This window comes from Triticum aestivum, chromosome 4B (assembly GCF_018294505.1).
Source record: "Triticum aestivum cultivar Chinese Spring chromosome 4B, IWGSC CS RefSeq v2.1, whole genome shotgun sequence".
Classification (NCBI taxonomy): Eukaryota; Viridiplantae; Streptophyta; class Magnoliopsida; order Poales; family Poaceae; genus Triticum; species Triticum aestivum.
The window spans coordinates 219666477-219680150 of NC_057804.1; positions in this window are offsets into that span (position 1 = coordinate 219666477).

Genomic DNA, 13674 nt, shown 5'->3' on the forward strand with positions numbered 1-13674 from the left:
GGGACTCCACACCTGCATTTGCCTCCTTTGCACCAAAGAGGAAACCTTCCGCACTGCGCCCGCTAGCGCGCGCCTGGCCTTGGTCATCATTGCTGATGTCATTTCAGCCTTACGGGGCTTGGTCTTGCATAGAAATATCTGCTCCATCAGGAGGCCACCCGAGGAGGCCGCTCCCTCAGGAGGTCTTGAATTCACCCGTCTCGCGAGGCTTGGCTGCTCACGAGGGTCTTGTCATGTCTTGGTTGAAGATGGGCCGTATCAGGCCATCGATAGAGCCACTCCATGGGCTGCAGGCAGGCAGGTCTAAGTACCATGGTTCCTAGAACACCAACAATAGCTACCCAGAAAAACAATTACTACTAGTATAGTGGATACACTACCACTTCTGGCTCCTGCGAGGTCATCGAAATGTCTCCCTCTACTAAATGTCATTTTACTTTGGTTCACCGACATGCGGGCCATGCAACGTGGGGGCCTAAATTCCATGCACCAAATTAGAAGGCGGTAGCAGGCAGAGATTCATCCCAGTCGTAGCGCGGAAGTAACGAGCCGTCATATCACGAAACCCCACCTCCCTGCAGTCTAAGTTTGATGGACGAAGCAACCATCATTTCACTCTTCCCTGAATCCCCTTCTCCCTTACCGTCTTCAAGAAAGCCAACACTCGCATCTGCCATTGTTATTCTCTCACAATGAAGGGAAGGTAAGCGGATCCGTGATGTTGGTATATTTTCGTTTAGAAAAAAAAACTTTTGCAAAGCAGTAACCGATCCTCACTCTCTTTTTTTGTTTCATTGTCATTGTGATGGTGTTTTCCTTTTAGTTATCTCCTAGTATTCGTCAGTTGCATGCTGGACCAAGGAGAACCAGACAAAGATCTGCCGATGTTGGAGCAGACGTAGGAGGCTGATCCCCACACACAGAGAGCTCCAAGAAGATGGAGGTAGCCACTGAGCCGACCCAGATACGCTTGTGGCCAATACTGATGGTCAATTCCCCATTTGAGGTTACAACCCCCGTGGCACTGCAGGTGCAGTTTTCCCCCTTCGAGGATGTGTCCCCCCCCGCTGAGCTGCCCAAGGTAATTTTCTTCATTGTCGATCTCGATTGTGGTTTTTCATCTATGTATGTGGTGATTAATAATGCAGAAATTTATTAGCTTCGATGCCATGCTACCTTCCCTATCATACATACTATTGACTCTACATAGTGATTTCAATAACTTGTGTTTCTTATATAGGAAAGTAATTCCAATTTTTTTCTATTTCAATTAGAGCCCTGATGCAGACAAGGATTGTGTGGTTGTACATTGCACTCGCTATGAGGCGAATGACCTGAATATACGCAGTGGGAAAACAAAGTTCTTAGGCAGTTGGATCCTAGAAGCCATTTGCGCTTATACCAATGTCGAGATGTATTCCAGCCTCACTGTTGTTAGGCGTGTTGTCTAGGGTGTATTGAAGCACAAGAAGTTCAAAGCTACTCCTTCGTTTGTGAGGCATATTGTTCTTGTCAAGCTTACACAGGATGATGACATGGCATGCCTCCACAAACAAGTTTATGAGTGGCAAGGCCACAAGGTTATCTTTAGGAAGGTTCACAGGATTCAGATGCTGCCAGACATCCTTGATGATGTTCATGGCAAGGACCGTCTTGTGTCCATCCCAAATTAGATCGAGGCATGAAATAGTTGCCCCAGCTAGTGTTTAATAGTATTTTGGATTGTGTCTAATTATCCAAACCTTGCCTATTATCGAGCACCCTGGGGCTAGTACTCTGTTTGAATCCGTTTATGGGAACTACTCCTACTTTTGTGTGCCCATGAATCATGTGAGAACCATCCTAATTGTTGTTGATAGAGATGCGTCCTCACTAGTTTTTATATAACTAGCAATATGCCCGTGCGTTGCACGAAACATCAAGATGCATCTGTATGAGTAGTTTATCTTGTGAGACAAAAGGATGAACGAGGGAAGGCCTTATTTGCAAATGTGGAGAGGGGTGTGGGTATCTTTTTGCAAAATTGCCATAGTTTCCTTCCTATCCGTCAGACATAAATTGGACGGCCTATATTGCAGGCTAGCAGTCACACCATCATCACCAACTCTGTTTTTTATAAGAGTAGAGATATGGCATGGTAAGACATAAGTTGTCGTGGTTTATCATATGAGCAGTGTGTGTTTGATGAATAGTGTACTTGTTCGAGTACTGTGCGCCGACGTATACATAGGGTACTTAAGCCTGGTTAAGTACTTGTAAACAATCTTGGTGCTACCCCACTTGTAAGTAGTTGTGCAAATCATGGCACATTGGCTCAGCTCGCTTCCACACTAGAAAAGTCGGCTATCAACCAACTAGCAATCAATAATCTGTTGTGTGACATATAATCAACTGTGTATCTTGTTACAGTGGTTCATGCAGTTAACTGAGGCCACGATGTAAATTCCAAATGTTCACACGCTAGTCCAGCGTTCATGTGGAACATTCACATTAAACTCGACTTCATAAAATACTTGAAAATCATAAGTTAAGCAATTTTATACATCTCAATGATTCATAGAACATAACAAACATTTACTAGTTCACAGCAAAAGACAATGTTGTGAGAAGGTTTACAAATCAGGAAAAATTAAGCAAGGCTTCTTTGAGCAAAGGGCCTCCCTAGGCATCCTTTAATTTCCTAGAGTTCACTCTGGTTTTTCTTGTTGCCATCATCCAGGGTTAGATTCTCTCATTCCAGAATAACCAATTACAATTGTGTTCTCAGTTGGAATGCTGAACTGAACCATGTAGTGTACTGACCATCTGAACTTCTTGTGTAGTTCCACTAAATTTAAGCCCTTCTATTTATAGAAATAAGCATACCACAATGCCTCTTGTCGTGCACCTATCCCGAAAACCTTCGTGCAGCTGTGCCAGCTAGTCCTCTGTCCATGGATGAACTCGGAGAAAGTGCATTCTCGACTAGGATGCAGTTGTTTTCGCTTGTCCCTTCACTGCAATCAGGAAAACGTACGATTCAACTTCTTTTAGATTGTGTTGGTCATTCTACCTAGTTACTACCAATGTAGGAATACCTGGAATACGGGTGGTTACACGACGAAAACTAGGAATAGACATCTCATTTTGTGCAGTTCTACTAAAACTGAGGTGTGTACTTTTGATTGCACAGATAGAAACGATATGGAGACAGACATCCCTGTTTGCGCAAATATGAAATACGGTTATTTAAACAATGACAGTTATTTGGAGTGGCATATGATTAAGATCAGCATCTATTGTGTTATAATTGGCACTACATTGACAGTATGAAAGTGCCCTCAAGTAAGAAGTAGCATCACATCAAATGAACACTGCCAGTAGATTAACATGCAGAACAATAGCATTAGTATTATTGTCATGAGAGTAGCACACGGTTAGTAAATGTGCAATCAAATTTGTGCAGTTCCACTAGGATGAAGCAATCTTAGCGGTGTGAGATTTAGGTGTAACTGCAAAAATACAATTCATGAAAAATAAAGCAAGGCAGAAGCACTTCATAAAACGGTGGTGGCATTGCTTCAATTTATCTACGGCACTAGACCATTACTTAATAGTGACATTAGGTGGAATTCCTTAATGCTTCATGTGATTTTATATTAACAATAGCGATATGGGCGTAGGGACAGCAGGGGCATAGAGTGGTGAGGCAGATGTTGTTGCCGAGATTGGCAAACACTCAGGCAGCATGTCTGCAATTGTCCCATTTTTTATCTCCTCAGCGACGTCTTAATATGTGAGCACATGAAATCTACACCTGCTCATTCTCATTTGCATTGTCCTCCAACACCCGTCACTTTCTTTATTTTTTCGACTAAGAGACAGGTCCACTTCCCCCCACCCTTTGACATCCACCATGCATTCTTCGCCTTTTCAACCAAGAGACCGGTTGGGTAGCCAGTATCTACTACTTTCCCCCATTTCCTCTTAGAAGCAAGTCCTAGATTCATGCTATAACTTTCCCAATTTCTTCCCTGTTTGAACCAACTCTTAGATTCGACTATATGAACTAGGTTTACCTCTAATAATAGTAAAAGTATAGGTGGCTTTGGAACAACCGAAGGAAGTAGAAAAAGATCCACACGCAGCCACGTGGGGAGCTGGGGCAGTATAGCAAGGCAGGTTTCGAAAGAATATATACCTGAGGGTCATCGACATGTGGCAGAGACGGCGTCGGGAGGCCGCATCTTGGCCACAATATCGCAGAGGGGAAGAAGGGGTCGGAGGCCCTCCCGAGCTAGCGCTGTCTCGGAGAGAACGGCACGGCCGCTGATCGGGACGCGCGGGCAGCTGTTGGTCTCCTCCCTCGCCACCGAAAACCACATGAACGATGCACCTGCACCCCTATCCCGGTCGAGGTGGTCCGACCGGATTTGAGACTAGCCGTGTGTAGAGATAGAGTGTGGCCACCTATCTCTTGCTTAGATCTGGGGAGCATAAGAGAGTGAAAGAGAGGAACCCTAGTAAAGCACGCGCTGAGGCTCCTGCTTATATATATAGTGGAGTGATTTTGTTGTACCAACCATTATTAAATCAAATACGCCCGAACCACTATTATCATTTAAAGTTCAAGTACAAATAAAACTCGATCAATAATGTGCCACCGCATCTAGGTCGCACTATCAAATCACCGCATTCAGGACGCTCCATGTACTGTATCATTCACGTGCGGTCCCCGACCCTCCGTCAAGTAGAAAACTAGACTAGTCAAAATGTCAATTGGGATGCCTCTTTGATAACAAATGTGTTACTAGCTTCAAAAAATGCGCTCCTACGTGTACCCGCGAGTGGGTGTGAGAGAACTAGTGCATGCATGCACCATCCTCTTCGTGAGAGTACAATATACTATGCCCAAAGAATGTTCACCACAAGAGTAATAGTATAAGTGTGTGACATGTGAGTTAAAATAAAAGGTGCGCGACATCTTTTATTTTTTAGAAGTTCTGAGGGAAGGGTGTGAAGAGCACATATGTGTGTGACGTCTACCTATAGATAGACGGTGGGTGTGAGAAGACTTGGGAGAGTCATGACTCGTGAGCATGCGTGTGTGCGTGAGAGAGACAGGGCATGTATCAATGCAATGCATGTGTCTGTAAATCATATCTGACAAACGTTCACCACAAGCCATTTCTTGATGAAAGCCGTAAGAACCGTTAGATCGACATCCGACAGTGTCAGTTTTGCCATGGCATTTAACGGAATAGCCACTCCTCTGACACACAGATCTTCCACGTGAGTGTTAGCAAGTGTTGTATGCTCCTCCCGCCGTTCCAAAATATAGTGCATATAGCTTTCTTAAAAATTCGAACCTCACAAACTTTTACCGAGTTTTTGTATACCAAAATGCACACATAGAATACCTAGTATATATCATTTCATTCATCTTCGAGAGGTAACTATAAAGATGGGGGAGGAGTGTACAAAGAAAGACCGTCGTATCACCTACATCAATTTCAACCATCCTATAGTGTGGAGGAATATCATAGGAACTCTATATGATATGATTTTTATAGGATGTTTTCCTTTAGAGCCAATTTGTTCATAGGAATAGATTCATATACTCCACATTTCAAAGGAAAATAAAGAAGATATCATTTTTATAGCTTTAGAGCCACTTGGTTCATATGAATGGATTCCTATACTCCCATAATTTCAAAGGAAAATAAACATTAGTGTATATTCAATAGAAAAGTTCCTATGATGTGAACCAAATGACATCTATTTTCTAATCCCTCCTCATAGGAATTGAGATACATGTCATCTATAGATTCAATAGAAAAGTGTCTATGATGTGAACCAAATGACATCTCTTTTCCAATCCCTACTCATAGGAATTGAGATACATGTCAGCTCTTTCCCTACAACTTCCATGTATACATCTTCTATTCATAAATAGCTAGTACAACCCACTAGTACATTTTTCCTGGACATGCAACTATGGCACAAGAACATGTCATGCATGAAAGTCATAAATCACATTGTTTTTGTACTCTATGCATGCAAGCACCACATCATCAATTCATGCATGTTACTCCTAAGTTATTTCCTGCATAAGATTTTGTATTGACAATGTATGTATTGGTCACGTGCACACATATGAAGTTCACATTCACATTTTTGTTAGAAATGTCATTCTTTTAACTACAATTCATTTTTTCGTTGTATTACATTTTTATTTTAAGCATACATTCACTTCCCATTACTCACAGATGTTCTTGGACCAACTTTTATGCATTATTTTGAGCAGCAAATTTCACACGGACGTGGGTTGATCAAAATGCAGGGCCCATACGTCATTGGCTGACGGTCGAACCTACGTCCACAATTTTTTGTACATATATCTGCACTGGTCCCTGAACCCAAAATGCTGCCTCGTTCCCGTAAAACCAAGCGGCCCGCCCGTATTAAGGCGTCGACTCGAACTCAATCCCTCTCCCGTTTACTATGGTGTGGCCCCGCACGCTGTAGTGCTCCTACAACCCAACCCGCCGCATGCATCATTGGTTTTCTTCCATAGGACGTGGGAGAAGCGGAGTTGTAGTGGAGGCGCCTACCCTAGGGCGCCCTAGGTAGCTGCTGAAAGCATCATTGGTTTTTTTTCTTTATGCTCTTGTGCCCTAGAGTGAAATGATGGTTGCTTCGTCCGTCCAGCTTAATGCAGGAATGGTGGGGCTTTGTAATTTGACCCCTCATCGCTCATTTACTACTACTACGGCGCTACAACCGGGGTGCCTCCAAGTCGAACCGCTGCTCTGAACTATAATTTGGTGCATCGCACGTGGAATAAGATGGTGGATGAGCCACATGTCGGCCAAAGGGGTGTTGTTAAGTGTGTCGCCATTTCGTGTGCGGACTGACTCTGCTGAGTTGCTACGCCAACACGACAGGAGCAGCCTACCACTTGGTTTTACTCCTTGGTGAATCCCGACAATATTGATCTAAAAAGATACTACTCCCTCCATCTTGGTTTATAGGGCGTACATGTAGTTCTAGGTCATCCATTTGACTAACTAAATATGAGTTGTGTGTCACAAAACTTATATCATTGGATTCCTAAGTGGTTGTAGTTTCTAAACCTATATTTTTCATCACATATAATACATATATAGCTAGTCAAATTCTCAACCAAGAACGATGGGCATGCCTTGTAAACCAAGATGGAGGAAGTAGTAAAAATGAGGTGATTTTACCGAGCGGTGAGCGGGGGAGCATGGCCTGTCATGAGGTCTCACGTGTCATGATGTACCAATGCGATGTGCGTCCCTCTTGAGGAAGAACAATGGCAGAAGCAATACATGGTTTTCTTGAAGGAGATGATGGCGAAGCGGATTCAACGAAGTGTGAAATAATGGTTGCTTCGCCCGTCTGGGGGAAAGGTGTGGCATTGTGATTTGACATTTCATTGCTCATTACTACTACCGGGGCGCTACGACTAGGGTGCGTCCCACTGCTGTTCTGCATGGTTATTTGGTGCATGACACGTCAACCCAGTTGCTATATGTCCCACATGTTGGCGATAGGAAGTACATAATTCATGAAAGAGAGCGTCTCCACTCTTTTAGTATGACGGAGGAGTACAAGACACGTCTTGGTTTTTGCTGCTTCACGTGATCCATCAATACAAACGCGAATTAAAAAAGGCGAGGGCGGGTCTTTTCCCACACGGCAGGCATGGGAGCTTGGCATAGTCTGTTCGAGCCAACGAGGCACGAAGGGAAACAAGAAAATAAAGGTTGAGCGATCTAGTTTTGGCAAAATCTGATTTTATGGAGTACGTACCCACTATGGAGGTAGTACTACTTACTACTCCCTCCTTTCCGGTTTATAGGGCTCATCTAGAAAAAAATCGTTTTCCGTTTTATAAGTCTCAATTCTACTGGTAGTACATCCTATCACATGTTTGGATTTCGAGGTGCATTAAATCACTGGATGCAAGAAGTATCAAGAGAAAACTCATTGTATTAATGCATCAGTAAACATAACTTTTTGAGAAAAACGAGCGTACTAATTAAGTGCTTGTGTAAACTATGAAATTAATTCGACCACTCGCCATCTACCTTGGTTGGGGAGATATTGAAATTGAGGCAAAAAATCGGAAAGGAGGGAGTAGTAACATAACCTAGGGTAGCTTTCTGCACCATGGACTCCAAGGAAATTGTTGTAGTACTACTCCTATGTACCACTGTACTACTCCTACTAGTACTAAAAGACATATTTCAAATTATATGATAATCTCTCTAACGAAGGTAGGGACGAGGAGTATATATAAGTCTACGACTGGTCATAGTGGGGAATAACTTGCACTAGAAACATGCATATGTTACTACCTTCATAATGGGTAGTAACATATGGATGGTAACATGTAAGCATTCATTAGTTGAGATACAGACTCATTTTACCTTGGGGAGTGTTATGTTACGATAACATATTATGTTACCACAAGCATCTCTCTCCTCATTAACTCCATGCCACATAAGCAAATTTGCCTTGGGATGTGTTATGTTACTACCTAAGTTACTCCCACTATGACTAGCCTAACAGAGGGAGTAGTAAATTTTTCTCCTCGTCCTGCGAGCCACCATGCGCATGGACGAGGGAGTGGGTGTAGGCGTAGTAAGCAAGATTCTCCTCATCCTGCAAGTCTGCGAGCCACCACACCCGTGGGCGGGGGAGAGGGCGTACTAAGAAAGCTTCTCCTCATTCTATGAGTTGACGGGACACATCAAAAGTAATACAGAGCATCTCCAGTGTATAGAGCCTTGCCTCTATGGTAGGCCCTGTCGGTGTCAAAACCGGCGGATCTCGGGTAGGGGGTCCCGAACTGTGCATCTAAGGCTAATGGTAACAGGAGGCGAGGGACGCGATGTTTACCCAGGTTCGGGCCCTCTCGATGGAGGTAATACCCTACTTCCTGCTTGATTGATCTTGATGATATGTGTATTACAAGAGTTGATCTACCACAAGACCGTAGAGGCTAAACCCTAGAAGCTAGCCTATGATTATGATTGTTGTTGTCCTACGGACTAAACCCTCCGGTTTATATAGACACCGGAGGGGGCTAGGGTTACACAAAGTCGGTTATAGAGAAGGAGATCTACATATCCGGGTTGCCAAGCTTGCCTTCCACGCAAAGGAGAGTCCCACCTGGACACGGGACAAAGTCTTCAATCTTATATCTTCATAGTCCAACAGTCCAGCCAAAGTATATAGTCCGGCTGTCCGAGGACCCCCTAATCCAGGACTCCCTCAGTATCCCCCGAACCAAGCTTCAATGATGATGAGTCCGGCGCACAGATTGTCTTCGGCATTGCAAGGCGGGTTCTTCTCCAAGATCCTTGAGTACCTGTTGTAACAAGCAGTGTCCGGCTTCCCATTAATGTTGCACTCCTCGGCTTCTGTGCTTTAATAATGGCTATCTCCACGTGTCGAGCGAATGCGAGAAGTCGGGGCATTTTTAAATTTGCCACCCTGACCATGTAAGTAAATCGTCTATTTAAAGAAACAGGGATCCTCAGATCCAAATCACACCATCCTCCCCCAGCGAGTGTTCATTAGAGCGCGCCCGGAAGAAGCCATCCGATCATGGCCGACCGTCGCAGCTCCTCCTCTCGCTCCCATAGCACTAAGCCAGGCGATTGGGAGAAGTGTTCTATCCCCCATAGCTGACTGGTAGAGTTGGAGACCCAGTGATTTCTCCCACCTGCGTACATGGTCCCGGTCCGAGCCGGACTAGACACTTATAACGGCGGGGAGCAAGCGGAGAGTTTTCCCAATACATCCAAGGGGGAGCGGGTATGCCTTGTCCCTTATTTGCTGAGGGGACTCAGATTTCCAATCCATCCATTCCTCCGCGGGCTCCTCGAGTTCTACGGCCTCCAGCTGCATAACTTCACTCCTACCTCCATACTACACATCGCAAGCTATGCCGCCTTCTGCGATCTATTTCTAGGCTACGAAGCTCATTTCGAGCTATGGAAGAGGCTATTCTGCCTCGTACCCCGCACTCAGGAGGGGTCGATATATCAAGTGGGCGGAGCCAAAATATGGCGCATCGCCGGGACTGGATACCTATCCGGTACTCCGAAGAAGACATCTGAGGACTGGACTTCGGAGTGGTTTTATATGGAGGATGTCCCCCTTCCGGACCCTATTCGGATGGGCCTTCCTGAGTTTGTAAATGCCCCGTTGAAGAAACGCCACAACTGGCGCCCCCGGAGTCCCCAGGAGGAAGATAACAGAGAGGTCCTTTTCCTGATGGACAGGATAAAGACGCTGGCCAAATTAGGGCTGACAATAATTGAAGTTATGTCAATATGTATAATGCGGGGAGTGCAGCCACTTCAATATCGGGGGAAACCCATGTGGCACTTCAATGGAGAAGACGATGCCACCCGCTGCGGCCGTAAAGGTCCAGACTCCGCCGCCGCTCTGGCAAAAATACTGTCCGATTTGTACAATGGAGAAGAAGAGGAGTTCATCCGTATTAAACCACGGGATGGATTCTCCATGTACAACCCCCCAAGCTGGGTGAGCTGCTATCTTTTATTCCAGTCTTTCCCGCATTCTTCAGCACGAATATTTACCTTGCCAATTCATAGCAGGAACTCTGAAAAGCTATGAGGGAGGTTCACAGCCCGTCTCCACAGCCAGAGGACCCCGATCGGGCCCTCGACCCCGAAATCGAAGAAGATCTGGACGTATTTGTGGAGCTTATCGACAGGGCGTTCTATCAGCTAAGCTGTGATGGTGCCTTTGTGGCCATCATAGCCGATTACCCTGGCCTACTCCCTGCATCGCATGTAAGTAAAACTGGAGTCCCAACTTCTGAGAAGGATCCCTTCCTTGCACCTTACCCACCGCACATATATTGTGTCTTACAGGGAAGGCCATTAGGGCGCCATGACGAACCCATGGTGACTCGTCAACAAGGGGCACCGAAGCCGGGTAGGCTCAAAAGGAAGGTGGTCAGGACTGAGACGCCATTGCAGAGGTATGATAAAAACCTTTCTCCGCGATTATCATCTTAAAAATATAATAACGTCTGTGGTTCTTGGCAGAAAAAATGCTCGCCGGACTGTGTCCGGAGAGCCTATTGGCCACGCCTCCACCAGCCGGACTCCAAAGCCGGACTTAGGGCAGAGGCTAACGCGGGGACGACGCCGGATGGTCATCCTATAGAGGATGCGGATAGATTATCCGCTACAAACTCCAAAGTGGAGAGCGCCATGAATCACAGGCGCTGACGGGCCACACTACGCGACCCCAATGTCTCTTAAGAGGCATTTAATGCCTTCAACTCAGGGGACGCGTACATCCGAGCTGCACAAGATGGCCTTGCCAGAGCCACAGACCAGTATGTAAAGGATATACGGGTAAGAAAATCTGATAAGTATGTATATCAGTAGCCCCTGAGACTTGAAACAGTTGGCACAACTGATTTAAGGATCAATTATATGCATAGGTTCTTACAGAGAAGAATACCCAGCTGTCTAAACAGCTAGAGGAGTGCAAAGCCCAGCTACGTGCCGTAGTTGCCGGAATGGAGGAGTCCAAGAAGGCCAAGTCTGGTAATACTTATCTTGGTCAAAAAGAATGTACTGACATATACCAGTTAGTATTCGGCATGCATGCAAATCTAACAATAGATTCTGCAGACAATCTCGGAGGTGATCCTGAGATTGTATCGAGGGATGAGCAACATGCTCAACGACAGCTAAAGGCTGGCGAGCGCATGCTTACAAAGGTTATACGGGAGAAAAATGATCTCCAGGACGCAAAGACCCGGCTGGACGTTGAATTAAAAGATGTTCGGACCCCGCGTCCGCGCCTGATAGCACCAGTCCGCGGACCTCGCATCAGCGCCTGACAGCATCATCCGGTGAACCCCGCGTCCACACCTGACATCACCAGTCGTCAGAACTTGCGTCCGCACCTGACAGCTCTAGTCGGCGGACCTCGCGTCTGCACACGACATCTCCAATCGGCGGACCTCGTTTTTGCGCTCGACAACTGCATTGGGCGGACCTCGCTTCCGCGCCCGATAGCTTCAGTCAGCAGACCCCGCGCCCGCGCCCGACAGCACAAGTCGGCGGACCTCACGTCCATGCCCGGCAGCTTCAGCCGGCGAACACCATGTCCGCACCCGACAGCATCAGCCGACGGACTCCGCATCCGCGCCCTGCAGGGCTCCGTGCCCATTAGCCGGCGGACCCCACGTCCATGCCCGGCAGGGCCCCGCGCCCATCAACCGGTGGACCCCGCGTCCGTGCCCGACACCCTCGACGTCGCAGTCAGTTTCATCATCAACAACATGACCCTCCGCCCAACTTTTCCAAGTTGCCCGAAGGCTCAGAGGCAACAAACAACGGGTGCGCTTGCGCACCCCCACTCGGAACATGCCGCACCTGTTGCACGCCCGCCGCTGGCTGCAACCGGCACCCTCCACGCCACCTTCTACACCAACAACCGCGAAAACCCTCCGCCCAACTTTTCCAAAGCTACCCAGAGGTTTGGAGGCTACACCCTGCAGTCGGCCGTCATCGACATCTTCTAGATAACCATCCGCTAAAAAACCTCTGCTCAACTATCAGAAGTTGCCCGGAGGCTCGGAGACTCGTGATACGTCTCCAACGTATCTATAATTTATGAAGTATTCATGCCATGTTTACAATAATTTTAGATGGTTTCAGTACGATTTGCATGGAACTAACCCGGACTGGTGCTGTTTTCAGAAGAACTACCGTGGTGTTGTTTTTTGTGCAGAAATGAATGTTCTCCGGACACCGCAAAACTTTTGTGGATTTATTATGGACCAGAAGACTACTAATGGGCCAGAGCAACACCTGGGGGGTGCCCCGAGGGGGGTACAAGCCACGAGGGCGTGCATGGTGCTACCTCCTAAGCTTGTGTTGGTTTTTCCCTTGAAGAGGAAAGGGTGATGCAGCAAAGTAGAGTAAGTATTTCCCTCAGTTTGAGAACCTAGGTATCAATCCAGTAGGAGACAACGCACAAGTCACCAAATACCTGCACAAACAATCAACAACTTGCACCCAACACGATAAAGGGGTTGTCAATCCCTTCATGGTTATTTGCAAAAGTGAGATCTGATAGAGATAGGTAAACGGTAAAGTGAATATTTTTGGTATTTTTGGTTTATAGATTGGAAAGTAAAGATTACAAATTAAAGGAACGGCGATAGAAATTGGCAAGTTGACCGGAAACTAATAAGATGTAAAAGAGATTTAGTATAATGGAAAAGAGACCTAGGGGCCATAGGTTTCACTAGTGGATTCTCTCATGATAGCAAAGATTACGGTGGGTGAACAAATTACTGCCGAGCAATTGATAGAAGAGCGCAAAGTTATGATGATATCTAAGGCAATGATCATGATCATAGGCATCACGTCTGTGTCAAGTAGATCAAAACGATTCTGCACCTACTACTATTACTCCACACATCTACCGCTATCCAGCATGCATTTAGAGTATTAAGTTCATAAAGAACGGAGTAACTCATTAAGTAAGCTTACATGATGTAGAGGAATTAACTCAAGCAATATGATGAAAACCCCATCTAGTTGTCCTCGGTGGCAACAATACAATACGTGCCTTGCTGCCCCTACTGTCACTGGGAAA